Source organism: Ambystoma mexicanum, chromosome 7p (genome assembly GCF_040938575.1).
Source record: "Ambystoma mexicanum isolate Mex_15411 chromosome 7p, UKY_AmexF1_1, whole genome shotgun sequence".
Lineage (NCBI taxonomy): Eukaryota > Metazoa > Chordata > Amphibia > Caudata > Ambystomatidae > Ambystoma > Ambystoma mexicanum.
This window is the reverse complement of record NC_090939.1, coordinates 163,085,372-163,111,613: the sequence shown is the minus strand read 5'-3', so window position 1 is coordinate 163,111,613 and position 26,242 is coordinate 163,085,372. Positions and strand designations below refer to the sequence as shown.

General features: G+C 43.8%; 1 long non-coding RNA gene across 1 annotated transcript in view; it reads right to left on the bottom strand.

Moving 5' to 3' along the window:
* Window positions 1-26,242, bottom strand: part of LOC138526524 (uncharacterized) — an 87,988-nt gene that overhangs the window by 29,818 nt on the left and 31,928 nt on the right. The window contains exons 3-4 of the long non-coding RNA XR_011283606.1: window positions 12,227-12,293; window positions 11,939-12,101 (exon numbers count right to left, since the gene is read on the bottom strand). This is a non-coding gene — a long non-coding RNA (uncharacterized lncRNA). The remainder of the gene's footprint in view (window positions 1-11,938; window positions 12,102-12,226; window positions 12,294-26,242) is intronic.

Sequence of the window (26,242 nt, the reverse complement as noted above, 5' to 3'; positions counted from 1 at the left end):
TCACCAAGAAGGAAGTTTCTTCGGAAGCTTCCTCTGCAGACACGGATCTGCATAGGAAGTAGCGGCCCCAGCCCTGCCGGCCTATTTCAGCATCAAACTCTGATGCCGTGTCAGTCCGGAATCAGGAAGGCTTGTAAGGCTGCTTGCGCTCTTCCCGCTTATTTTTGTGGTGGTATTGTGTTTGGTCACTCTTTTTGGATGTGTGCAGCTACCAGTATATAGATGGGACTCTTGAGCTTGCAAGTTATTTTTCAGGTCAAAACAGGTGGCTGGGCGGGGACAGAAAGGTCACTGGACAGGAGCTGCATTCTCTTGGGCCCAGGGCTCAAGTCGAGGGTACCCGCGGGGGGAGTCCACCCACTTTTTTCCCAGGGTGGACTCAGTCCCCTCCCCCCAGCTAAAATGAGAAACATTGAATGTCCTCTTTGAATTTATGAATTAAAGCCGACCTCAACAATCGAAACACAGTTGTAAGGTTTGCAGGACGGGCACTGCACCACTGCGCTATATAACATGATGAAAGCTACAAAGAACTAAAGGTGAAATGTCCAATTTCGGCACTGCAAATCCCAGGGAAAACATTTGTATTCGTTCTTGAGTTTAAAACATGCACACCTTTTAACGTTTTCAAAAACACTATTAGAAGAAAATATCCTCTCCTGGTTTTGTGTGTGTGTTGATTTTATGAAAGGCAAATGCCATTCGTGCCGTGCAATTTGGGTGGTTCTGCAAAGCCAATTTAATTAAATGTGCATATTTCAACTTGATATGCTAATTTCTGGTGATGTTACATCCCATTGCATTTGTTGTTGAGTCCCCCCAGTTTAATTTTTAGGACTTGACCCCTGCTTGGGCCCAGTGATCCAGTGGCGAGACGTCAATGCAGAGAAAAGGAACTGGAGAAAGTAAGAGCTTGGGGACAGTACTGGAACGCAGTGAGCGCACTGTTTTGCTCCCACTTCATTGAGACATATCTGTGAAAGTAAAGAGGAGAAAGGACTGCAATTCTAATGTAGTAACTGAATTCCTTCTTTAATTCTTTTCTAGTCAATACAACCGCGTAATTGACGAAGTCCTTTTCCTGCCTTTGTTATGTATTACTTAGTTACTACCCCACAGCGTGGCATGTATTTATTTATTTATTTATTCTATAGAACGTTCACTCTGAGAGGGGTTTTTCCAGGTACTTATGTGAGGAGCTGTTTTTTGAGTTGGCCTGACTGCAATCTTATGAAGCTGTGCCTGTATTTGGAGTGTTGTCTAATCTTCCCTTTGCAGTCGGGGAACACTCGGAGTACCCGGTGGACATTCACTCTTGGCGGGGGCACTGTTCCAGCACAGGTGCGTGCAGGTGGGCCTGGTTTCTTTAGTGGCCTCCCTGATCATAGTAAGGAACTCAGGAGTTAGTTAGCCCATCTCCTGTCCCATGTACACGCAAGGGGCGGGCCATAGTGTCAACCACTAAAGTGAGCCACTAAATAATGGATTGTATGTTGATTATACACATGCAACTATAAAGTGCACCCTCTGCCATCAGAACAGGAGACACTGGTATTCTGTGCAGGTCTAGCAGGTATGTGATGGCAGCCATGCTATCCAGAAAGTGAATGGCAACTACACGTAATCCACGTGCAACAGCTATGTGTTGTAATGTGTCTTACAAGCTGAGTGGATGACATCACTGCTGAATGGAATGTAGTGATGTCAGTGTGAGAGGAGTGTTGGTGTGTGGGGGTTCTATGCTTGGCAGTTGGAGTTATGCTGACTTGGAAAGGACATGCCAATGTTTTGTTCCTGGCTTTGAACGACAATAAATCTACTTAATAACTTACCTGCTGGCTCGGGTGTTCATCAGCTTCCAAGATATTACACTATGTCTACTGACACTCATCAAATGCACTCCAATTCGAGGGGAAACAGGATGCAGAAATGTGATCACTGGAAGCCAGATTGCCACTGCCCCATAACCCCCGGTACAGAATGGGAAACAGATGGCGTGAAGTTTCTCCTTAGCAAGCGAAGGTAGGTGTCCCCACAGGTGCAACATACTCATCCTTTTCAGTGCCCCAGTGGGTTCAAGGATGCAGGAATAGAATGCAGCACACATGCACACCACTGAGCGTGCATTTGGAATTCTGACATCCGGTTCAGCCATTTCTGGCGGTACGCCATTTCCTTGTATTGAGCGACACAACATTGCGCCGAAATCCATCTCTTAAGTCCTAGTTGATGGGCTGTAGACAGTGGGCATCAGGGATGACCTGGTGGCAAGGTATTTCGGATAAATACTGGTCTCTTTACAAGTTTGGTGGGCAGAGATACTACCAAACGGATTTACCGTTACCACCACTTGGTCTGGCAGAATTACCACCGGATTACAAGTGGTGGTAGGCAGTGCTAGTCCCCATTTATTGGAGTCCATAAGACTCCATGGGAATTTCAGGGGAATTACCGCCAGCGGTAATGCCACCAACAGATCAATCTGCTGATTTGGTCTCTTTTTGGCTTTAAAGCAGAGGAATAACATCCAGCATTCTGCTCGTGGTTTATCCTCTGACTTACTGCCAACCTGTAGTTCGTGGTGTGGTGATGCAGAGGTAATGCCGTGGTAACTCCATTACCGCGGCATTACCACCATTTTTGGCCACACCGCCAAACTCGTAATGATGTCCAAATTGTGCAGGCATTATGAGAACAAGAATAATATACCATAGACCAGTAAGTGCATTTGGAAAGCCAGGATGCTGTGATGGTCTGTGCCTGAAAACGATACTGACTCCATTCACTTCACGAGGAACACTTTCCATGAGTTACACGGGTGCATCCTGAATTCTCTTCCCCAACATTTCCATTCCACGATATTCCCTTGTAACGCAGCGCTCTGCTGTTTCACAGCTCTGTTAGCACCACATGTAACCTAGCACATGCACACAGCTACACATGACACCCCCAGTTCCATTGAGAGTCCATGCATGAGTGGAAGACCACACATGTCAAAGGGGTTTGCGCTAACCTGTATTGTGAAGTGTCTGTTTGGGATATCGACAACATTGGACAATGGGCAGCGCTGCCTAACCCCACCATTACATCCAATCCCAAGCACGTTATTATTATATGTACACGGGCAAGTCACCACCGTTCCTAGCAGGCATGCCTCTGGCTCCGCCTGAGTAGGCTCGTCACCATCTGGGCACCTTTTTAGCTGATGGGGCTCGTTCAGGTGTTTGTATGATTTGATTTGTTACTTATATAGCGCTTATGCCCTACATACATTGGGCCTCATCACGAGTTGAGCGGTAGCTCTTAAATGTGGCGGTAATGGTATTACTGCTGCAATCAAGGGCTGGCCCGATCACGAGTTGGAACCTAAATGGGCTGTTTTACCTCTCACTTTTTGCTGGAGGTGAAAATCCTATTTAGCGCCCTGTTTTCGGCGCAATTACCGCCGGATGCATTATCACTGAGTATTTCCTTGAAGGATGAAAGGCTGAGTTGGCCTTGCCGGGATTCAAACCTTTTACCTGCAGATCACACATAGATGGCAGCAGCGAGCGCTCAACCCACTGAGCTATCTTACTGACAGTGTATGGAATACTCTGTGCGTCCCTCTAAGATGGATAAGCGCCCTCCTCTGGCTGGGCTGTGGCTTGATGTAGTGATCCGGGTATACACATATGACGCCAGGCAGGCTGCGGTCATGTTAGCAGCCACTATGGGCTGGGCCTGCTGCATCATCAGACTTGTGGAAGCATGCTTGCCTCCACGCGGCCTCTTTCACCACCCTATGTGCACCTCATGGGAGGCAACACTCTCTGTATTGCAACCTGATGCTATCCCATCGCCTCTTCCCAGGTCATTGCCTGAGATGGGGCAGGCTCATTCATATGAACATTTAAGGCTGAGGTCGCACTGTCTCCAGGGTTATGTTATGTTCTTTATTTTTTTAAAAAATATTTTAAATTAAATTATACGTTATGTTTGTTCTGTTAAGGATACGTTTTATTAAGCCCACGAGTTGAATAGAGAGCCCAGAAACACACATGCACTAAGACCCCTGTACAGCAATAATTATAGATTGGTTTACATGTATTTATAACCACTCATTTTTATAACGAATGCCCATATAATGTTATAACGACAAAACATAACGATATATTTTTTCTTTTTTTTAGGGGGGTCCCCCAAATCCCTGTTTCCCACCCCTAAAAACCCACCCCAACCGTTTCCCCACAAGCTTGAACCCTTTACCCCACCCCACATACATTTTTGTTATGTTTTTCGTTATATAAGCATTCTACAGAAGATGTTCGTTAGAAAGACTGCAGACCATAGATTGCAGAGATATGCGTTTTTCACTTTTTCCTGAATGCTGAAAGCTTTGGTTCCTTCCGTGAGTAGGTGTTCCAGCATCTGATGGCCTGCGCCTGTAAAGAGCAGTCACCCTCTCCCTCGTCCCTGTAGGAAGGTGGGTTCAGTCTTCTGTCCAGCCTTAAGCCAGCCGGGTGCACCTTAGCAAAGGTGTTAAGCTTTTTTTGCTAGAGGAGCAGCAGCTGGATGTTGCAGGCCTTTAAAGACTATGCACACGCTTTTAAAGGTGAATCGATGTTTCGGGGAAAACCAGCGAGATGTGTTGGAATTGCTTATGCTTACTTAAAAGCCTGGCTGCCATAGTGTGTACCCTGTTCATCCTGTTAATGGCATGGTCTGGCAGGCCCAGATAAATTGTGTTGTTAAAATCCATCCGTGAGGAGACCAGGACATTGCAAAGCAACAGCTGGTGCGCTTGTGCTAGATAGGGAAAGATTTTCTTTCGTTTCCTGATAACGAAGTAACACGATTTTGTCACATGCTGCAACTTCTGCATTCAGTGACAAGTTCTCATTGATAATAACTCCCAGATTCATCACCACTGGGCTAGGTCTGGGGCATTGCCCAAAGGAGTTAGGCCTGCATGTTGTTGACCAGAAGCTAGGGTTATTGTTTATAATTAAGGCCTCATGTTTTATGCGGGTTAATTTTCAAATAGTGCAGGTCCATCCAGGCCCTAATCGAAGACTGGCAATTCTTGGTCTTACTGGATAAGTGATTGTTCTCTCCCAGATATACCAGGACCTGGGTATCGTCTGCGTAATTGAGGAAGGTAACCTCAACCTGTTGGAGGACATGTATTAGTGGTAGAAGGTACAGATCAAACAAAAGAGGGGATACGGCTGATCCCTGAAGCACTCCACAGTCAATGGTAGAAGAGGAAGAAAGGAACTGACCCAGCTGGATCTGCTGAGCACGGTTTTGTAAGAAAGATTTAATCCACACCCATACCATGTATGAATGCCCAAGTTACAGATCCTCTCCAGCAGGATCTGATGGTCGGCATTGTTGAAGGCCACCAACAGGTCCAGCAGGATCTGATGATCGACAGTGTTGAAGTCCGCCGACAGGTCCAGCAGGATCTGATGATCGACAGTGATGAAGTCCACTGACAGGTCCAGCAGGATCTGATGATCGACAGTGTTGAATGCCACCAAAAGGTCCAGCAGGATCTGATGATCGACAGTGTTGAAGGTCGCTGACAGGTCCAGCAGGATCTGATGATCGACAGTGTTGAAGTCCACCAACAGGTCCAGCAGGATCTGATGATCGACAGTGTTGAAGGTCGCTGACAGGTCCAGCAGGATCTGATGATCGACAGTGTTGAAGGCCACCAACAGGTCCAGCAGGATCTGATGATCAACAGTGTTGAAGTCCGCCGACAGTTCCAGCAGGATCTGATGATCGACAGTGTTGAAGGACGCCGACAGGTCCAGCAGGATCTGATGATCGACAGTGTTGAAGTCCGCCGACAGTTCCAGCAGGATCTGATGATCGACAGTGTTGAAGGAGGCCGACAGGTCCAGCAGGATCTGATGATCGACAGTGTTGAAGGCCACCAAAAGGTCCAGCAGGATCTGATGATCGACAGTGTTGAAGGTCGCTGACAGGTCCAGCAGGATCTGATGATCGAGAGTGTTGTAGGCCACCGACAGGTCCAGCAGGATCTGATGATCGACAGTGTTAAAGGCCACAACAGGTCCAGCAGGATCTGATGATCGACAGTGTTGAAGGTCGCTGACAGTTCCAGCAGGATCTGATGATCAACAGTGTTGAAGGTCGCCGACAGGTCCAGCAGGATCAAGGCCCCTGTTTCTTTCTTATCTGCCATGAACCTAAAATTGTCCATGTTAGGTAAGATTGTCATAGTAATGATACATCTTCCTGACCTGTGTCAACCCCAGAACATTTTGCTGGTCTCGGGCGTTTTTTTTTTCCTCCTAGCTCAGTGAGTGGGAATCTTTTTCCACGCTCAGAGAGTTTTTTACTCTTTTTATGGGTGTCAATGTCAAGACTCTCCATAGTGTATTTTTAATTATATCCTCTTTGACAACTTTTGGCAAAACTTCCAAAACTTCCTATTGTTGCTGGGTTTCCCGTTGGGCTCCCCTTTTAAATGTCTCTGGCTAACCTTGTGAGAACTACAGTTCCCAAGGGTAGAAAAGATCTTTGGATCCCTTTTACATTGTATTAGGTGAAACCAACACCCCCCTACTTTATGCAGAGTGCCGGGAGATACAATGTATCCCCTTTCACACTAAAACTATAACAATTTACAGGGGCAAGCTTACCTTTAATGGCTGGTGGCAGTGATACCTTTTTACTAATTCGGTGCACTTTTAACGCAGGCTGTTTCCACAGCTGTGGTAAAGGCACCCTGTCGTCTTTTTTTACAGTTTTAGTGTTTCTTGTTCGTTCTCCTGACGTCCATGGGGGAAAATTCCTTTGTGTGATTTTTATCTTCGGCGGGAATCCTTTGGATTCCCCGCCCAGGCACCAGAGTGTCTGTGAGGGCAGGAAGGGAGTGAGGAGTCCACAACTCCTCCGCCCTTTGTCATCCACCTTACCTGAATGGGGACAAATCTCAGGCAGTCCTGAATGGACAGCCAACCCTTGTGGTAAAATGCAGGAAGAGAATGCAGAAGTTGTAGTGTAGTTCCTGTTAAATACTCCGAACCTGGAAGCTGAAGACAAGTCGACCACTAGAACCAAAACCGAAGAGGATGATGAACACATGAAGGCTGTATCAATTTCCAGAGACTGGAGAGCCTGCTGTATAATCGTAACCTACTGTTACCCTTCCTTCCAATCAATCTGTGAGTCCCGAACACAAAGACTCCTACCCAAAGGCTAGTGAGATCCACTAGTCTCAAGAAGACCCCCATTTTGAGCCATCCCACATTATGCTGTATCCTTGCAGGTCTGCAATACTGCAATACCCTGGGACGTCGAGCCATTGTGCATTGCACAGTCTTCTGAATTCCGAATCAAGCTGAAACTTTGGTGGTATCCTACTGGAACTCCAGATACATGAATCGAGTCCAGAAAGTCCCCTCAGATGACGAGAATCTGATCAATGATGTTCAGTCTGCCTCCTAGCTCCTGAAAGGGTGCCAATACTACAGAGCCATAACCAGCCATGAGGAAACTCTTTCCTGGAGCCTTCTTCCTTGATCCCTGCTGCAAAAGCTCTTCCAAAGTCCTGTCTTCCGTCCTCCTGACAAACAAATCCACTGACCGGGTTTTCGGCTGCAGATCCTGAAGTCTTCCTGCTGCAACTCTTCTTCTGTGCCGAGGTACTGTTTTGGCTGGGGCAGTTTACCTACCTTGATCCTTTGTGATTTCTGTAAAGCTTTGGGGTGTTTTCTGTGATTGGGAGATCCCTCCTAGGGTGTCTTTCTTGATGTCCTTAGAACCTCAACTAACTTTGAAGTAAAGATACTTACTTTTTTGAATAGTCTTCCTCAGGAGCTCTGACTTTTCCTGCGACTGAATCCTATCCCACCCGCCTACTGCTGGCACCTAGACCACTAGGGTCCCTCTACGGCCTCTGAGCGAACTCATGCTATAAAATAAGGGAAGGACTGGACAGGTAAAGGGTTTTGCCTTAAAAAGACTAACAAGTGTTCAAAAGTTACTTGTAAAATAAGTTGGTTGGTAACTGTAACTCTGAGACAGAAAAGGTACACAAGTTATTACTTACCTTAGAAATGTTCTGCCATTATGAAAAGTATATGCAACATCTTTATTTCCTTAGAAATTGTTTTGCCATTCTTATAGAAAGTAGATGTAGGGTTATATTACTCACCTGTGATTTGGTTGTGCCTCTTCCCAAAAGTAATGCTGTTGGTTTCAATTCACTATGACTGTTAGGATACATGTATTAGTGTCCCCAACTGGGTTTTGCTTCCCCTGACTTGCTGTTAGTCTGTCCAGAACATGGCTACACTAGATGTTAACAACCTAGAATAACCTTGGGTCATTCATAAAGTGTTACATTGGGTTTTGCTTTCCCTGGTCTGTTTTAGACAGACACAAAAACAGTCTTAGGTTTACACCTACCTTTAAGTTGCTGATAGCTCCTTTAAAAAGTGTATAGGTTTTACTTACATTGGGCCTCAATACGAGGTGGGCGGTAAGGGATTACCGATACCGGTAAGGGCACCGGTACCGGTAATCCCTTACCGCCCTATTACGAGTTCCCTTTGCGTGTCCCCCCTTGACGCCTGGTTTTTACCAGGTGTTAAGGACGGGACCCGCAAAGGGATTTTGGTGCTAATATGGTACCGCAATTTGCGGTATCGTTATTAGCGCCTTCCCCATTCCCATTGAGCCCCTTGGGGGCTCAAATGGGGAAGGGCCCTGATGAATGAGGAATTACCGCCCTCGCCAACCGTGGAATGGGGCGGTAATAGCTCCATTCACCAGGGCGGAGTCGGTAAGGATTTGGAGGCAGCCATGGCGCTAATAGCGCCATGGTTACCTCCAAACTCCTAATGAGGCCTATTGAGTTAAATGTGTGCCATCCTAAAATAAGTTTGAAGAGTTACTACTTATTTCAATCTGTGAATCACTGATCTTAAAAAGCACCTGTAATAGATGTATACATCCTTAGGTTTTACTCACCTAGTGTAACTGTGTGTTATCACAAAAGTAGTTATAGGTTTTTACTGTTCCTGGAATAAGTGTTCCACTATTCTGAAAAGTATATGCTCCAGTTGACTTAATATGTGATTTTTTGCTGAGAGTCACGGGACAACTGTTAGGGTCTACTAACCTTGTATTGCGAAAGGTAATCAGAAAGTAACCATTGGGTCTACTCCCCAAGAATAGGTGTGTCCTATACCAAATGTGTCAAGAAAAACTGAGTCCCCTAGAAATACTGTTAGGTGTTCTAAATAAGGCCTATGCTTTGGCATTTGCGCCTTAAAGCATGGTGTTGTGTTTTTATAATTATGGTACATATAATAAGATAGTACTTACTGACCCAATAATCTCTTGGTCTGCTTATATATGAAATAAACCCTGTATTTGTACAATAAATAGTGTATCAGTGTTTATTTGGACCATATCTATAATACAGTGTCATTGTGCTGATGTTACAGCCCTCTCTCCATCCTAAAATAAGCCTGGCTGCTCTGTCTATGCTACCATGAACTCAGGTGGTACAGCCTTATACTAAGAGTGGAGTCTTGTACTGTCTCAGTTGAATGGTTTTACTTAGCCCTTAGTTGGACGTCAGAAAAACTGTCCTAACAGTCCATCACTGACAGGGTCATTAGTTCTGTGCTACACAAAGTCCTGAAACCGAGCTGAGCTGTGTCCAGCAGATTGCTTGTCTCAACAGCATTTTGTATTTGGGAGACAACCACCCTTTCCAATTGTTTGTAAAGGAAGGGCAGTTGAGAAATCGGATGATAATTTGACAACTCAGAGGGCTCCAATAGTGGTTTCTTTAGCAGATGCATAATCACTGACCGTTTCCACGAGAAATAACCCCAGAGGACAGTGAAGCATTAAAATTAGAGAGCATATGGTTCGTGTAAGATTGGCTTATCTCCTGAGTTATTTTCAAGGGGACAGTGTTCAGGGGTGAAGCGGAACATTTAGCAGTTACCAGAAGATGTGTAATAGTACTGTGGCTTAATTCTGTAAATTCCATCATAATCATGTCGTGTACGTGCTTAGGTGTTTCAGTACCTTCTTGAAAAGACTTATTAACTGAATTTGTGCGGGACAACTCTACTCCAATCTTCTCAATCTTGCCCCTGAAATATGTGGCTAGTTGCTCCAAAAAGAGTTGTGAAGAGGTGAAAGCTGTGCCGCTAGTATCTTTGCAAAGCTCTTTGACTACCTAAAATATCTGCTTTAAGGAGTTAGGGGATGTGTTGATTCTGTGGCCATAGGAGGCTTTCTTTGCATTAATTATTTCCTTTTTACAGACAGATGGAATTTTCTGAAGAGGGTGCAGGTCTTTCCTCTTTTCTGAGCATCGCCGTTTCCTCTCCAAGCTTCTAACCTTTCGTCGTAGGAGGTTAAGTTCACACGTGAACCATTATTGCTTTTACGGGTGGACTAGGCATGGCCTACATAATTTCAGAAGGGCTAAGCTATCAATTGTGGCTAGGAGTTCAGACTCGAGAGAACCTAGTAAGTGGTTCCGGTTGTTACTCTCATTTAGAGAGTTTGGAGCTGGGAGGTGGTTGAACAAGTCCAAAACGGATTGTTTAGTGACCCTCCTCCAATTTCAGGAGGGGACTCGTGGAAAAGGGGCATTCAAAGTGCCTTGGCTGTGGTATTTGGAAAGGGATATTGTAATGATCGGTCCAGGATAGCATTAATGGCAGAGCAGACACTATATCCCGCGTCCATACAAGTATTTGGTCGAGCGCGTGCCCAACCTTATGTGTAAGAAAAGCAATTATAGGCATGAAAGCTCATTTCTGTCCAGAAATTAAAATCGACTAAGACAACCTGCTTAGTGTCTTTGAGAAAGAGGTTTAACACCCGATCAAAGAGCTCATCAATAAAATTAAGCTTAGGGCCAGAAGGCCTGTAAAGTAAAATAACATGAATCAGTTCATTAGGACCGGCTTTAAATTGAAGCGGTAAGAACTCAGTCCCTGAATCCTCTGGGCCAGTCAGAACCGACACTGCCAGGTCATCTCTAAATATAACAACTAAACCCCCACCAAGTTTCATTGGTCTGAATCTAGATATACATCTGTAATTCTCTGGAGTCAAGACTGAATGCATTACAGGGTTATCCTCTTGAATCCAACATTCCGAAAGGCCTCTCCCAGGGCAGCCTTGATCGGGCAGCCAGAAAAGGGCAGACACAAAGGCTGTTTGCCTACTTGCCTGGCACCCAGCACTGCTCAGCAACCCCCAGACCCATATAGTCACAGACAATACGGCAAGAGATGCCACTGAGAAATGTTGCCATTGTGAGATGTTGCCAATGTGACATTTTTCCATGGTGGGATTTCTGACATTGTGGGGTCTTTTAATAATACTAGTTAAACAAACAAGGGGGAACAAGACTTCATCGCTACTAAGGATTCATTGAGTCCCTAAAAACATTAGGACCACTGTGACACTTTACCACATATCAATGTAAGAATGCTTTAGAAAGCACAAAAATACAAATTTATTATAATTAAATTCCATACTGAACAATTGTCCGACTAGTACATGCATTCATCTAAACATTTAGGGGGTAATTCATGGATTATTTGCGCCGAAAAAAACAGGATTTGTGCGCCATTCTGCCCGCAAATCCCCATTTGTTAAACTGGGATTTGCGAACAGAATGGCGCACAAGTCCTATTTTTTTTCGCGCAAGTAATCCATAAATTGCCCCCTTAATCTACTCTCAACTGTTTTTTTACAACCTAATAGTACAAATGTGTACACATACTCTACAATAAACGCACTCAATGCCTAAGTGCATCCTAATGCCTACGGGGTATCTGTGTATACTCTTGTGGTTACATCTATACAAAAAACAATTCCATACATTGCTATAATGTCCTTTTTTAGTAGAAAAGTTCAAAACAGCCTTACTCACTGTTATATTGTCCCTTATGTGATTCTTCTTAACAGAGCAACTCGCTGCTATGATGTTCCCATACATGTTTCAGTCCTTCTCGCTTTATTATGCCTTCTTCTTCTTCAGGGGATAATGTCATAGAATAGTTGTATTCCTTTCTTATATAGAGTTTCAACAGATGCTGTATAACAATATACAAAAAATATATACATATTTTCAAATTAATAACTGAAAAAAACCTTAACCGCATGAAAATATATTATTGTACATCAATAAATTGCAGGTTAAAATCAAACTAACACCTACCCATTGGAGTTTGATTCCCTCTCGTGTATTGTAAGAAATATCTTTACATCCTTCAGTTTCAATCAGTCTGGCAGGAGAGAGACATAAATTAGCTATAATGTATACGTTGTTCGTCTCTAAGCTCTACATTATTTTACCAAATTGTATTTTTGACTTATGTTCATTAATAAAATCCCTATTATTCTGAGATATTTTGTAATCCTCGGGGAGGCCTTGTGCCTGACTTGTGGTACAGCCTGTAGAATTTGAGAATAGAACCATCCACTCCTGTTCTGTGTCTTTACTTTCAGGTTATTTACCTGCATTGGTAAAAACAAAACAAAAATAACATACTACAATTAGGAAACGTTTCCCCTTAGTTCATCTCCTTCCTCTACTTAGCTGCTGCTTAAAGCTATTTCTTACATGATCACAATGGCTAAAAGCTTACTGCAGCACTGACCCCCATTCAATCTTATCATTCATCCCATTGCAATCACCTTTGAGTCTGAATTTCAGCGTCTGTTCCAGTTTAGATAATGTCATTCTATTTCTTTGCATGACATTGCCCTTTACTTGTTGCAGAATCACACAATTAAAATCAGTACATTTATGTTCTGCGTCTCGGAAATGTTCCACCATAGATGCTGGCAGTATAAGTGTGATAATGTATGATTTTGTTCAATCATGCATGCTTTAATTGCTCTCTCTGTTTTACCCATGTATTTTATTCCGCAGGAACATGTGATCCAATATATGACCATTTTGGAATCACAATTAGTAAAGTGCTTGAGTTGCCAGGGTTTATTCAGGCCCAGTTCTATTTCTTTTGTTTTGATTACACATTAATGTAAGGTGTAATCTGTTTTTCCCTCGAATCGCGGACCCCGCGAAGTGTGACTGCAAAGTGTGGAGCAGTGTCCTCGCTGCCTGTGCTGTGCTTTGGCTCCTCTTGCTTCCTGCTGCAGCTTCAAAACACTATGTTTCCAGCAAAGCGTGACTGCAAAGTGTGGACTAGTCTGCAGTCTGCGGTTTCAGGGAAATGGATGAGGTCGAGGACAGCAGTGCAATCCATAAAGAAAATAAAAGGTGGATGAAAAGTCTCTGACTGTGAGTACTAAGGCTGATCCCCCTGTACTTGGGACATAGTACCTGTCGGCGACTCCACCCCCTATCCTTTGACTAAGGTGATCCCACTTCAGCCAATATCTACTGTCCTGAAAACAATGAAAGGCACCAAGAAGTGGTATAATCATATGAGCAAGCAAATCTCCTCCCTCGTGTGTGCAGAAACTCCTAGGGGATCTCCGCTAATGAGATAGCCCTCTATATCGGATAAATCTAAGATCCCTGTCTTCTTTCCCCTATGAAAGATTAAATCACTGATTGAAATAAGCCAAACTAATGCATGGGATGATGTCACAGGGGCTGACTTCACTCCGCCCATCCTGGTTGAAATCACAGTAGCCAGGATTTGGGGACTGGTCCTCAGAGACTTGGAGCACAGACTGAGCTTTTCTCTAATGTAGGGAGGAATACACCGGGAGAAAGAAATCAGAGACTCCGCTCAACATATGGAGAGACTAAGCGCATCTCCTCGGGTGTTTGAAACTCAAACCCAGTTAAGTTTGTAGGATAGTAGTATTGCAGACATAGGGGAGGACTATGAGGAGGTAGAGGAGCTGCTCCACTATGTCTTGACCCCCGGATGATCCCCTGGTGGAATCAGAGAACAGCAACTCCACCTCCATTCCTTTGATGGAGCTAAACATTGTTCTACAATCTTTTATTTGGCTGTTTGACACGTCATCTACGAAATCAGGGGAAATACTCCTGTCATGGAGGAAATCCAAACTCTATTGGACGAGGGTGGAAAGCTTAAATTGGACATGGCCACAGCCAAGGAGGATGAAACTTCTGCACACAGCATCGGTCGCACAGACGGCCTGGACAAGGGCACACTCAAAGTAAACACATCAGAACCTCCCACTACCAGTAGTTCTTGTCAGTCTGTCTCCGATCGGGCTACAGTAGAGAGCTCAAGGATCTCTGTTAAGGACATGGTAGCGGGGGGAGGGACCTTTCACACTAAATCTATGCCCCAGCAGAAGAAAAAATGGGGCTCACACAAATTTCTAAGAAACATGTTTCACGCAAATAGTAATCTGAGGGCTCTGGAGACCAAAAGAACTAAACCCAGTGTGCCAAAGGTAAACACAAACATACCTACTGGACTTACCATGGATAAGAACATACAAAAGCCAAAGTGCAAAGTCCTTTCACAAACATGGTTCTCGCAACACAAGGGACCAAATCAACTCCGAATTGTCAGAGAAGAAAAAGGAAAAGAGTGTTTCCAACCCTAATCACGTGATGCGTCCGCAAGCTAGTGCTTCCAACCTGAATTGCACGACCAGCCCGCAAGCTAGTGGAAGAGGTGCAGTGGACAATCGTCAGCCATATGCACCAAGGGGGTCTCCGCAGGCATACCCAAAATCTATGGCTCCATTTCCCAAGCCCTTGACATTTGAATCAGTCTTTGAAGAGGAACAAAATAATCCACTGAACGGGCGTGAAATATTTTCAATGCTGTCTTCAATACCACGCCTCTCCTCTCAAGACCTGAAATGTGCACATATGAGTGACCGATTATGCTTAGGTAAGTGCACCATGGACTTCTCATCAAAATTGATTGAAGATCTGGTCTACACATAACAAAAGAGCATTCAAATTGGCTTTGAATGCCACTACGCCGATTTGGGACAGAAGCACTCCAACCACCCGCAGCAGAATTTAACGGTGACGTATCATTTTGACTATGACCGACGTTGGCCCATTAATGGATCCTATCCAGACGCAGGGTGGAGATGGCTGGCAGGAACCCTGCTCCCTATCCCAGCCCTCCGACCTGGCTTCTAGATTGAACCAATTGTGCTAGAATACACAAGGTTTCAACTATTTTCTACAAGAAGAACAAGGAAGTAAGCTATCATTTTATGACATCCTTATTTTTCAAGATACGTGGTTGCTGGAGAACCCTGTGATTGATGGCAGGAAGATCAACAATAAACATGCCATAAAAGGGTTGTGGGACCGTCCCATGGGCGGTCTGCTCACAGTTCTGGAACTGGCCATGTAAAACCGTGGATCTTCTGGCAACAGTGATTACGGAAAGCTTAACTTCTCCAATCACTAAGATGCTAATAATTAAGATTTACTTTAATTCGTTATCATCCCCCTTTGAGGAGGTGCTTGAGGAATTGGAGAATTTGCTGATGAAATGGTGTGCTTTGTTCCCCCTCACTCCTATTATAATAGGGGGGACTTTAACTGTGCTCGGTCACATTGGAGGGTGAAGGTTTTGAGAAGGAATCGTCCACTACATTAAGTCTCGCAGTGAGTGGGAGAAAGAGAGGGGCATGCAGAAGGGAGTGGTCACAGTTTTTATCTAGTTGGAGATTCACTCATTCAAGTCAACCCTTTGGGGAAAAACGGGTTAAGATACCAAAATGATAGAACCATGGTGCTGCCTCCACAATTGACTACATATTTTTAAAAAATGTTAATCAGAGAATGATACATGAATTCAAAGTTGAGGCGGCGTCATTGAGCGATCACGCTAGGCTCTGCCTCACATTGAGTGGGGGAATAATGGGGGTAGTTAATAGGGATGGGCCAACAAATCAGTTAATCTCCAGCAAAAGAGTTCGGAAAATAGTGAAGGCCAACAAAGCCAATCACAAACTTGACCTTTGGTGGGCGGAACTGTCTGAAGATAAACGCAATGATCTGACTATCCCTTTGCAATTTTCCAATATTCTATCCAAACTGGGCTCCTTGGGACTGGTGAGTTCTTGGCTTAAGAAACACAGACTCAAATTGTATAGTGCGAAAAATCAAACTCTTTTCAAGAAGTTGGTTGACAAAGACACTCAAGCAATCTGGAGGATCCTGAATGGCACTCATGACAAACAGGCAAGCGAACAATCATGCTGTGTATCAGAGGCCGAGTGGTGTGAGTACTATACATTATAATTCTCAGGGCATAATTGCACCACGGGCGCTAGACCACACCACAAATCCCGAGAAATGGAAGTCCGATTTTGACACTACATACATCAGCATGGCAATTAAACAACTTAAGAATTCTTGGGCATGGGTTCCGGACAGGGTGACTAATCAATTTTCTAGGGGGAATCCGGTTCTCTATTCAGACATCCCACTCAGACTTTTTCAGTGTATTTCCAAGGGTATGGACTGCACAGAATACTGAAGAACAGCAACTGTAATTCCTATCTTTAAAGGCGGCGAGAGATCAAGTTCAGCAAACTGCAGACCAATTGCTCTGATAGATTTGGCTGCTAAAATATTTGCAAAACTGGTGCTGAAGGACCTGTGTAAGTGGATAGAGTGGTGAGACAGGGATGTGTAGTGGCCCCAACTATCTTCTATCTGTACTTAGCTGACCTATGGAAGGAAAGCCTGGTATGGGATGGGTATGTCCCTAGATGGTAAGACCTACAGGTGAATATCATTGCTTACGTTGATGATCTGATACTAATGGATTACACCCCGACAGGCCTTTAGAGGGTCCTTGATGGTGTCCACGCCTTTCTGGTGATAAACCATCTGAAAATCAACCCAGCGAAATCCTACGCTGTGACGTTTACAACCAAACACTCAGGCAGTAGATATACATGACAAGTAAATCAAACAGCAATAAAGCAAGTTACCAGTATAAATTATCTAGGCTTCCCGATCTCTACAAAGTAACGTCTTAAAACCCAAAAGGGGAGGATGGAGGGGGAAACTTAATGCATCTATTAGTCTGATGAAAATACTAAATGGGAACCTCTGTGCATACTCTAATCAAGCTATACAAACTTAAGATAATAACAGCAATATTGAATGGATGTGAATTAATACTCTTTGTGGATCGGTCCTTCCTAGATCACCTAGAAAGCAAAATATGGAAGACAGTGCTGAATCTTCCAAAATCTACTCGGATGAGTGTAATTAGATTAGAACTGGGTTTGACATCATAGTGGGCACGACACATTGTCCATACTAACCAAATAAGGGAATGTGAAGAACAGTCACTGGCCTTCTATGTAAAATAAAGTATGCAAACTGTCTCTGGTCATAAATAATTTCTGGCAACATTTTATAAAAATTGCAAGACCTTTATAATTATGATACAACTGGAGAACAAAGACAGCCCCTTTGTCATAAAAAACAAAATAAAGCAGTCGGAAAGAATGTCTGATTATGAGGATCTTGGCAGGTTGCAGTTATATAAAAACAATCAAGACCTTCGTACCCCGTCATATGAGCTAAAACCTCACATAAAAAAATGCACCTCCCGAAGCACAGGGATCTTTATCTAAGATATCATCTGAATTCTCTCCTGATGATGGAAGTCGTGGGGCCAAAACGTCAGATTTGTAGAGAAATGTGAGGCTGCCGTGCATGTGGCCTAGATCCGATTGAATCCCTGTTTCATTTGGTCTTGGAATGCTCAGCATTTCAAGACAAAAGAACCCGTCTCCTGGGAGACATTACCCACTCGATCTCCCGGGTACTTTCAGATAACCTTTGGGTAAGACTCATGATGACTACGAATGAGAGTCTAATAATTGCCCTCACGACCTTGCTGACACATATATTTCTGGAACTAAAAAACAAAATCCTGCATGGAGATGCAGATTGTCAGAGCGAACTGGGAGGTCGAGGAACCCACCCACGGGCCCTGACAGGTTTAGGATGGTGTGACTTATGAGTGACAAGGAGGACAGTCTTAATTTATGTTACGGCTTATCCTCGAATAGGAATGCGGAATTTGTGTGGTAATGGATCCATTCCTATGACAGTTTCATGGATAACTCTAGTATATGATTGAGCTATGTTTGCAATATATCTAATTTCTGTTTGTCGCAGGATAATGTGCATTTGTTTTCATTTTATTGTAGTGTATAAGCTTATTGTATAAACTAAACACACTGTTTCTTTTTAAATAATAATAAAAAAGAAATTGCACGTTACACATTTTCCGCACAGGAAATGTGCTCTTATTCTTTCTAGGCTCCCAGATCTAATTCTTGGTGATGATTCTTGTGCTTGTCTTTTATTGGTCATTTTATGTTTGATTACTAAATCACGAAGGCTTGTGCTCATTTTGTCGGAAAATTGGAGTTACTCGTGTTCAGAATGTGCCAGTTCTTTTGATACGTTTTTGAATTGTGTAAGAGAGTGTAGTATAAGTAGTAACTCCCACCATAGGTATGTTGTTCTCTTTTAAGTTTCCCTCTTTGGGTTCCAGTAAAGATGACCTATTGTTGTTGCCTTCTCTTCCAGCTATATTCTTGAATTAATGCTCATTATAGCCTATATGTGTACCTTTGTGCTCTATATTAATGGCATCTTCTTTATATTAATTTTTGGGAGTGCATTATGCCTCAGTCGTAAACATTGTACAAAAGTAAGATTTTCTTTTATATGTTTTGGATGGTGGCTGTTTTTTTATGTAATAAGGCATTTGAGATATTTCCACTGTGAGATCATGTCACTGTGAGACTTTACCACTGTGAGACTTTACCATTGTAAGATTTTGCCATTGTGTGATTTTACAACAGTTAGAATTTGCCACTGTGAGATTTTGCCACTGTGACACATTTGCCAATTCGGGGGTTTGCCACAGTGAGGTTCTGCCACTGTGGGTTTTTGCAATTCTAAAGTTTTGTGTCTGTGTGATGTTGCTGCTGTGAGACTTTGCCATTGTGACTCTTGCACTGTGGAATATTGCCATTGTGGGGTTTTTGACACTGTGATATGGTGCCACTGTGGGGTTTTTTTCAAATGAGAAATGTTAGCAAAATGAGATTCTGCAACTTTGAGATGTTGCCAGTCTAAGATTTCACCACTGTGAGATTTTGCCATTTTGAAATTCTACAACACTGATATTTTAACACGACCAGGCCTAGCCATTGTGAATTCATGCCAGTGTGTGTTTTTGCCACCATACAATGTTACCACTGCAAAACTTTATCATTGCAAGATATTGCCACTGAGATGTTTTGCTACTGAGAAATATGTCCACTGTGAGACTTCACCAGTGTGAGATCTTTCCAATTTGAGATCTTGCCACTGTGAGACTGTAAAATGTTGCCAGTGTAAGGTTTTGCCACTATTAGGCTTTGCCACTGTGAGTTTTTACTGCTGTGAGGTCTTGCCACTGTGGCATTCTGCCACTGTGAGATTCTCCCACTGTGAGATTCTACCATTGTGAAACTTCTAGCACACTGAGATTCTGCATGCCATTGTGTGTTTTTACCACAGGAAGATTTTACCACTGTTTGATTTTACCATTGCAAGATTTTGCCACTGTGAGAGTTTTGGTATTGAGAAATGTGTTCACTGTGAGACTTTACCAGTGTGAAATCCTAACACTGTGAGATTTTACCACTATGAGTCTTTAGCACTGTGAGAATTTACCATTGTAAGAGTTTGCCACTGTGAGGTTTTACCACTTGCGGTCATATCATTGTCAGAAACAACCCCTGTGAGACTTCTACAACAGTGAGATTTTAACACTGTGGCATTGATATTATCCTCTAACCAACAAAATACAAAATGCTAGTTTGTACAGTCCCCCAATCCTACTTAAATATTACTGGCTGTGATGTCAAACAGCGAGGACAATCAACCAAGACTTCTACCACAGTGATATTTTAACACTGTCAGACCATGCTTTTGTGAGTTCATGCCATTGAGCGATTTTACCACCTCGTGATTCTGCTACGGAGACCTTTTTCCACTTTGGAATTTTACCACTGTGAGGTTTTTGCCATCGCCAGAGTTTGCCACTGTGATGCTTTGCTGATAATATTCGTATTCAATACTCTCCCACTATAATCCACCACCAATGATATAGTCTGTCACTTTTAGTCGGGCACGCCACACCATAGTTGATCACAGGAGCAGCCCTGCCTTGAGGATACTATACTCCAGTGAGACTTGCCTGCTGTTGTTACTGTGCCACTGCCATATCGCGTCGCTGAGACTATGTCCACTGATTTTGTGCACAGCAACACTATCCCAGATATAATCACGTCCAGTAAATGTTGTGTCCCTGTGATACTGTGACCCTGAAATATTTTGCCCCTGCAATACTTTGCCCCTACACTATTCTTTCCCCTGAGATATACTCGTGAGGTATTGTATCCCTGTGGTACTGCACCACTGCACTAATGCACCCCTGTGATATGGCACCCCCTTACATTGCATCCTCCCACACTACTCCCCTGTGATATGTTTAGTCCAGAGACACCTTAAGCCCTGTGATCCCTGTGTCATTGATATTATCCTCTATCCAACAAAATACAAACAGCTAGTTTGGACAGTCCCAACAAAATGCTACATAAATATTACTGGCTGTGATGTCAAACAACGAGGACAATCAACCAAGAAAAGAAAGTACCGCTCATGACCTTGTGTTCAAAGTGGGTACTTCCCAATGTTTTGTTTCAGGGGAACCAATTGCGAGTGGGGATGGAACCTAAAAGCTATATCGCAACAAGGCGACTGGTTACCCCTACCTCACCAGCACACCTGCTAACAGTAGTACTCTCCCATGGCTGAATAACCTACAGCATTATATCATACACAAAATCCTTTTCTTTAGAGAACTTAAATAAGAGACTCACTGTATTCTAAAAAGCAGATTTGTTAGAAATGGTTGTACCACATCACCTAACTATCCCAAGACACCAATTTGTTTTTTGATATTTGTAATGTTTGATCTAATCTTTGGTAATTGTTACCATTGATTTGAATAAATTGTAGTATCTAGTTATAGTTGTATGTATACATTTTTACTATGGTATATGCAATTTGATGAAAATAAAATGAATACTTTTCTATTTTTGTATAGAAAAGGTTTTTGTGGATGCCCAAAAACACAAGCAACAACTCAACCAACCAGCCAACTCCAGAAACAACCACAAGACTTAACAAATTCACACACATTTTAAAAGAAAAATGTCCTAACCTAGTGAAGCACGAAAACAAAGCTGGATTGCCAGTATACCCTTTCCCATCAGACATCACCCAAGAGACACCTGCAGAATACTTTCGGAACCTCATTAACCATTCGCTGACAAAATGAGCCATACCACAAAGTTTCAAAGCGGTACACATTAATCCACTCCTCAAATACCCTTGGGAAACACTGAAGACTTAGCCAACTGCCGGCCTATTTCAAACATCCTTTTCTTGGCGAAACTCCTAGAAACCTACTTATACAAGCAAATCCTGAAATATGTGGAAAGCATCCTGACACTAGAACAGGCACAAGTCTGTTTCAGACCCATGAGAGGAATTTAATCAGCACTACTATTCATCTGGGATGACCTAAAAAGTAACTCCAACTCCAACATCACCTCAGAAATAATTCTACTAAAGCTTTCAGCATCCTTCAACACAGTCCAACACTAAACCCTCAACAAAAGACTTCAAGAAATAGGGATCAGGAACACGACTTTGCTATGGATAAAGTGCTTCCCAACAGAAATAATGGACATAACCTGGCTACAGCCTTCAGCTCAGCACAACACACACCAACCTGGGGGATTCTACCACAAGGTACATCCTTCTTGCCACTACTCTTCAACATCTACATGACCCGACTCATCAAACTTATCAAAAGATATGGACTCACTTGCTACACCTACAGATATGGCATGCATGGACGTCATGGAGGCTTTGAAACAGTATATTCTAATTCTATGACAAGTCCAGAGGCGAGCATTATGCTTTTCTTCTTTATTACTGCCAAACACAGCAATTCAAATTACCATTTTTCATTTCATAGACTTTTCTTTTTTTTTTTTTAAATGAACTTTTTTAAAGAACATGTGAGAGTAAACAGTCTCAAACTGGGGCTACAGTACAACTCCCATGAGGCTCTCTGCTATCTGTAGTCCCTACCTCAGTCTCGCCCTCCAATGATAGTGCCCCCAACTGGTATAAACTCCTCTTGGATACAGGTGCCTTCCTCTTCTTTTTTGCTGCTGGGCCCAGATAAGTGACATTTTGCTTCCATTCCAGTCAGGCAAACGTTAGACTACATTTAGCATACTCAGCATTCTCAGTGGGCCGCACGTGTAATAGACACTTCTAGCCATGTTAAGCGGTATATGGTATAATATTTCAAGCGACCGTTTATTATTCAAGCGCAGCGTTCTGAGGAAAGCGCGTGTGTAATTCCAAACTCCCAGTCATTTTACACTCGCATTCTCGTGCGCAGATCCACACGAACAGAGTCCATATACTTAACGTGATACACGGAGGGGAAACGGCCCACGTGCGTCATCTCTAGCGTTTGGGCTGGTTTCCCCTCCAGCATCCATCAGCCGTCATACGCGATCATCCGGAAGCGAGCCGACAGTCGAACACAGCTGCGGCGTCATTCATTGCAGGCTCTGCGCAAGCGTACGCATGCGCATCCGCACGCACAGAGGCCATTTCGGTTTTCCTCACATATTAACGGCCACGCAGCTCACGAACACCTGGGGTTTCTCCTCGTAAGGTTCACGCTCCCAACCAGAGGCATCATAAAAATGTTTCAAAAAAGTTAAAAAGAAGAGGGATTAAGATAGACTGAGTAGCAAATAGAAGTGCTACATACTGACCCTTTCAAACGGCTGCTGAGCTGAGAGGTCAGGAGAGTTTCCATCCATTCCTGAGTGAATACCACAGAATGGTGTCAGACAGAAGCCAATAATACTGGGAGGAATACGAGGAGCAGGAGGAAGAGCTGCAGGAGGAAGAGAGGGATCTATACCTCAGTTTCAAAAAAGTCCTAGGGGACTCCCTTGCCAGAGCAGTAGCTCAGGGAGTACAACCCATTCAGGAGAGATTGTCAGCTCTCGAGAATATTTTGGGCAGTAATTCTGGTTTACAAGATCCTGATGAGGGGACCTCCACTAAGCCTCTGGATGACTCTAATAGGGGGTGTAAGGTAGCCCGGAAGAGGAAACACTCTTCTACCCCACCCACCCCGGGTTCAATTAAGGTGACTGGAGAGAAGCCCCTGGAGGCAGCTGATGCGTTCCTCAGACTAAAAGACGCCTTTATGGCCAGATCAGCTATGCCCAGCCTCCCCCTCTACCCCAGGGGAAGAAAATATAGGGAATGCTGCTTCGTCATCAGAAGAGCTTGATCATGAAGAAGAGGATGACGAGTCTCAAATCATGGATAAGGTACCAGATCATCCCAAAGCAGCAGGTACCACCCAAGCCAGTATAGTGGAAGGTATCCCAGAAGACGATATTTCTGATATGTTTGAACCGGACTCAATCCGTCATCTGTGATCCACTGAATGTACCCCGTCACCTAGAGTGGCAGCCTACATGGCCAAATGAATAAGGAAGCCACTAGAGAAGGAGACAAGGTTTAGACTTAGAGCCGAGTGCCCCAGGCCGGAGCTCAGCGGCAAAGCATCGGAGACTCCCGAGCTAGACTCCAAAATGCTCTCCTTTGTCTCCAAGGCACCAAGAAGCGGTATAATCATATGAGCAAGCAAACCTCCTCCCTCGTGTGTGCAGAAACTCCTAGGGGATCGCCGCTAATAAGAAATCCCTCTATACCAGATAAATCTAAGATCCCTGTCTTCTCTCCCCTATGAAAGACTAAATCACTGATTGAAATAAGCGAAACCAACCCATGGGATGATGTCACAGGGGCTGACTTCACTCCGGCCATCCTGGTTGAAATCACATTAGGCAGGATTTCGGGACTGGTCCTCAGAGACGTAGAGCACAGACTGGCATTTCTCCAATGTAGCGAAGAATAAGCCTGTAGAAAGAAATCATAGACTCTGCTCAACAGATCGAGAGATTAAGCACATCTCCTCGGATGTTTGAAACTCAAACCAAGTTAAGTTTGTAGGATAGTAGTATTGCAGATGTAGAGGAGCACTATGAGGAGGTAGAAGAGCTACTCCACTCTGTCTTGACCCCCCCGCTGATCCCCCAGTGGATTCAGAGAACAGCAACTCCACCTACATTCCTTTAATGGCGCTAAACATTGATCTACAATCTTTTATTAGGCTGTATGATACGTCATCTACAAAGTCAGGGGAAATACTACCATCATGGAGGAAATCCAAACTCTATAGGTGGAGGGGGGTAAGCTTAAATTGGACATGACCACATCCAAGGAGGATGACATTTCTGCACACAGCATCTGTCGCACAGGCGGCCTGGACAAGGGCACAATCAAAGTAAACATATCAGAACCTCCCACTGCCACTAGTTCTTGTCAGTCTGTCTCCCATCGGGCTACATTGGAGAGCTCAAGAATCTCTGTGAAGGACATGGTAGCTGGGTAGGGACCTCTCACACTAAATCTGTTCCCCAGTGGAAGAAAAATAGGGGCTCACACACATTTCTAAGAAATATGTTTCACACAATTAGTAATCTGAGGGCTCTGGAGACCAAAAGAACTAAACCCAGTGTGTCAAAGATAAACACAAACATACCTACTGGACTTACCATGGATAAGAACATACAAAAGACTAAGTGCAATACGAGCGAAAACAAGCACAACAAGACCTCTATGGATGACTGGAGAGGATGAACGCAAAGAAAAAGAGAAGAGAAAGTCCTTTAACAAACATGGTCCTCCCAACACAAGGGACCAAACCAACTCCGAATTGTCAGAGGAGAAAAAGGGCGGAGAGTGTTCCCAACCCATATCACGTGACTTGTCCTCAAGCTAGTGCTTTCAACCTGAATCACACGACCAGCCTGCAAGCTAGTGGAAGAGGTGCAGTGGACAATCTTCGGCCATATGCACCAAGTGGGTCTCTGCAGGCATACCCAAAATCTATGGCTCCGTTTCCCAAGCCCTTGATATTTGAATCAGTCTTTGAGGAGGAACAATATACTCAGCTGAATGGGCCAAAAATACTGTCAATGCTGTCCTCAATACCACACCTCTCACCTCAAGACCTGAAATTTGTACATATGAGTGACCGATCATGCTTAGGTAAGTGCACCATGCACTTCTCAACTTCTCATCGAAATTGATTGAAGATCTGGTCTACATGTACCAAGAGGACATCCTGTTACAGGGCTTTGAATGCTACTATGCCAATTTAGGACAGAAGCACTCCACCAACCCGCGGCAGAATTTAATGGTGACATGTCATTTTGACTATCACCGACGTTGGCCCACTAATCGATCCTATCCAGGCGCAGGGTGGAGATGGCTGGCAGGAACCCTGCTCCCTAACCCAGTCCTCCGACCTGGCTTTTAGATTGAAGCTATTGTGCTAAAACACCCAAGGTTTCAAATTTTTTCTACAAGAAGAACAGGCAAGTAAACTATCATCTTATGGCATCCTCATTTTCCAAGAGACGTGGTTGCTGGAGAACCCTGTGATTGATGGCCGGAAGATCAACCATAAACATGCCATCAAATGGTTGTAGGACCGTCCCATGGGCGGTCTGCTCACGGCTCTGTAAATTACCCAAAATTGCTGTATTAAGAACTGGCCTTGTAAGACCGCAGATCTTCTGGCAACAGTGAGTATGGAAAGCTTAACTTCTCCAATCACTAAAATGCTAATAATTAAGATTTACTTCGTTATCATCCCCCTTTGAGGAGGTGCATGAGGTATTGGAGAATTTGCTGATGAAATGGTGTGCTTTGTTCCCCCTCACTCCTATTATAATAGGGGGGACTTTAACTGTGAGTGCTCATCCAGTTTGAGGCAGAAGGTTTTGAGGAGGAATCATCCACTACATTAAGTCTCGCAGTGAGTGGGGGAAAGAGAGGGGCACGCGGGAGGTAGTGGTCAAAGTTTTTATCTAGATGCAGATTCACTCATTCAAGCCAACCCTTTGGGGAAAAAGGGGTGAAGATACCAAAATGACAGAACCATGGTGCTGCCTCCACAATTGACCATATATTTTAAAAAAATGTTAATCAGGGAATGATACATGCATTCAAAGTTGAGGTGGCATCATTGAGCGA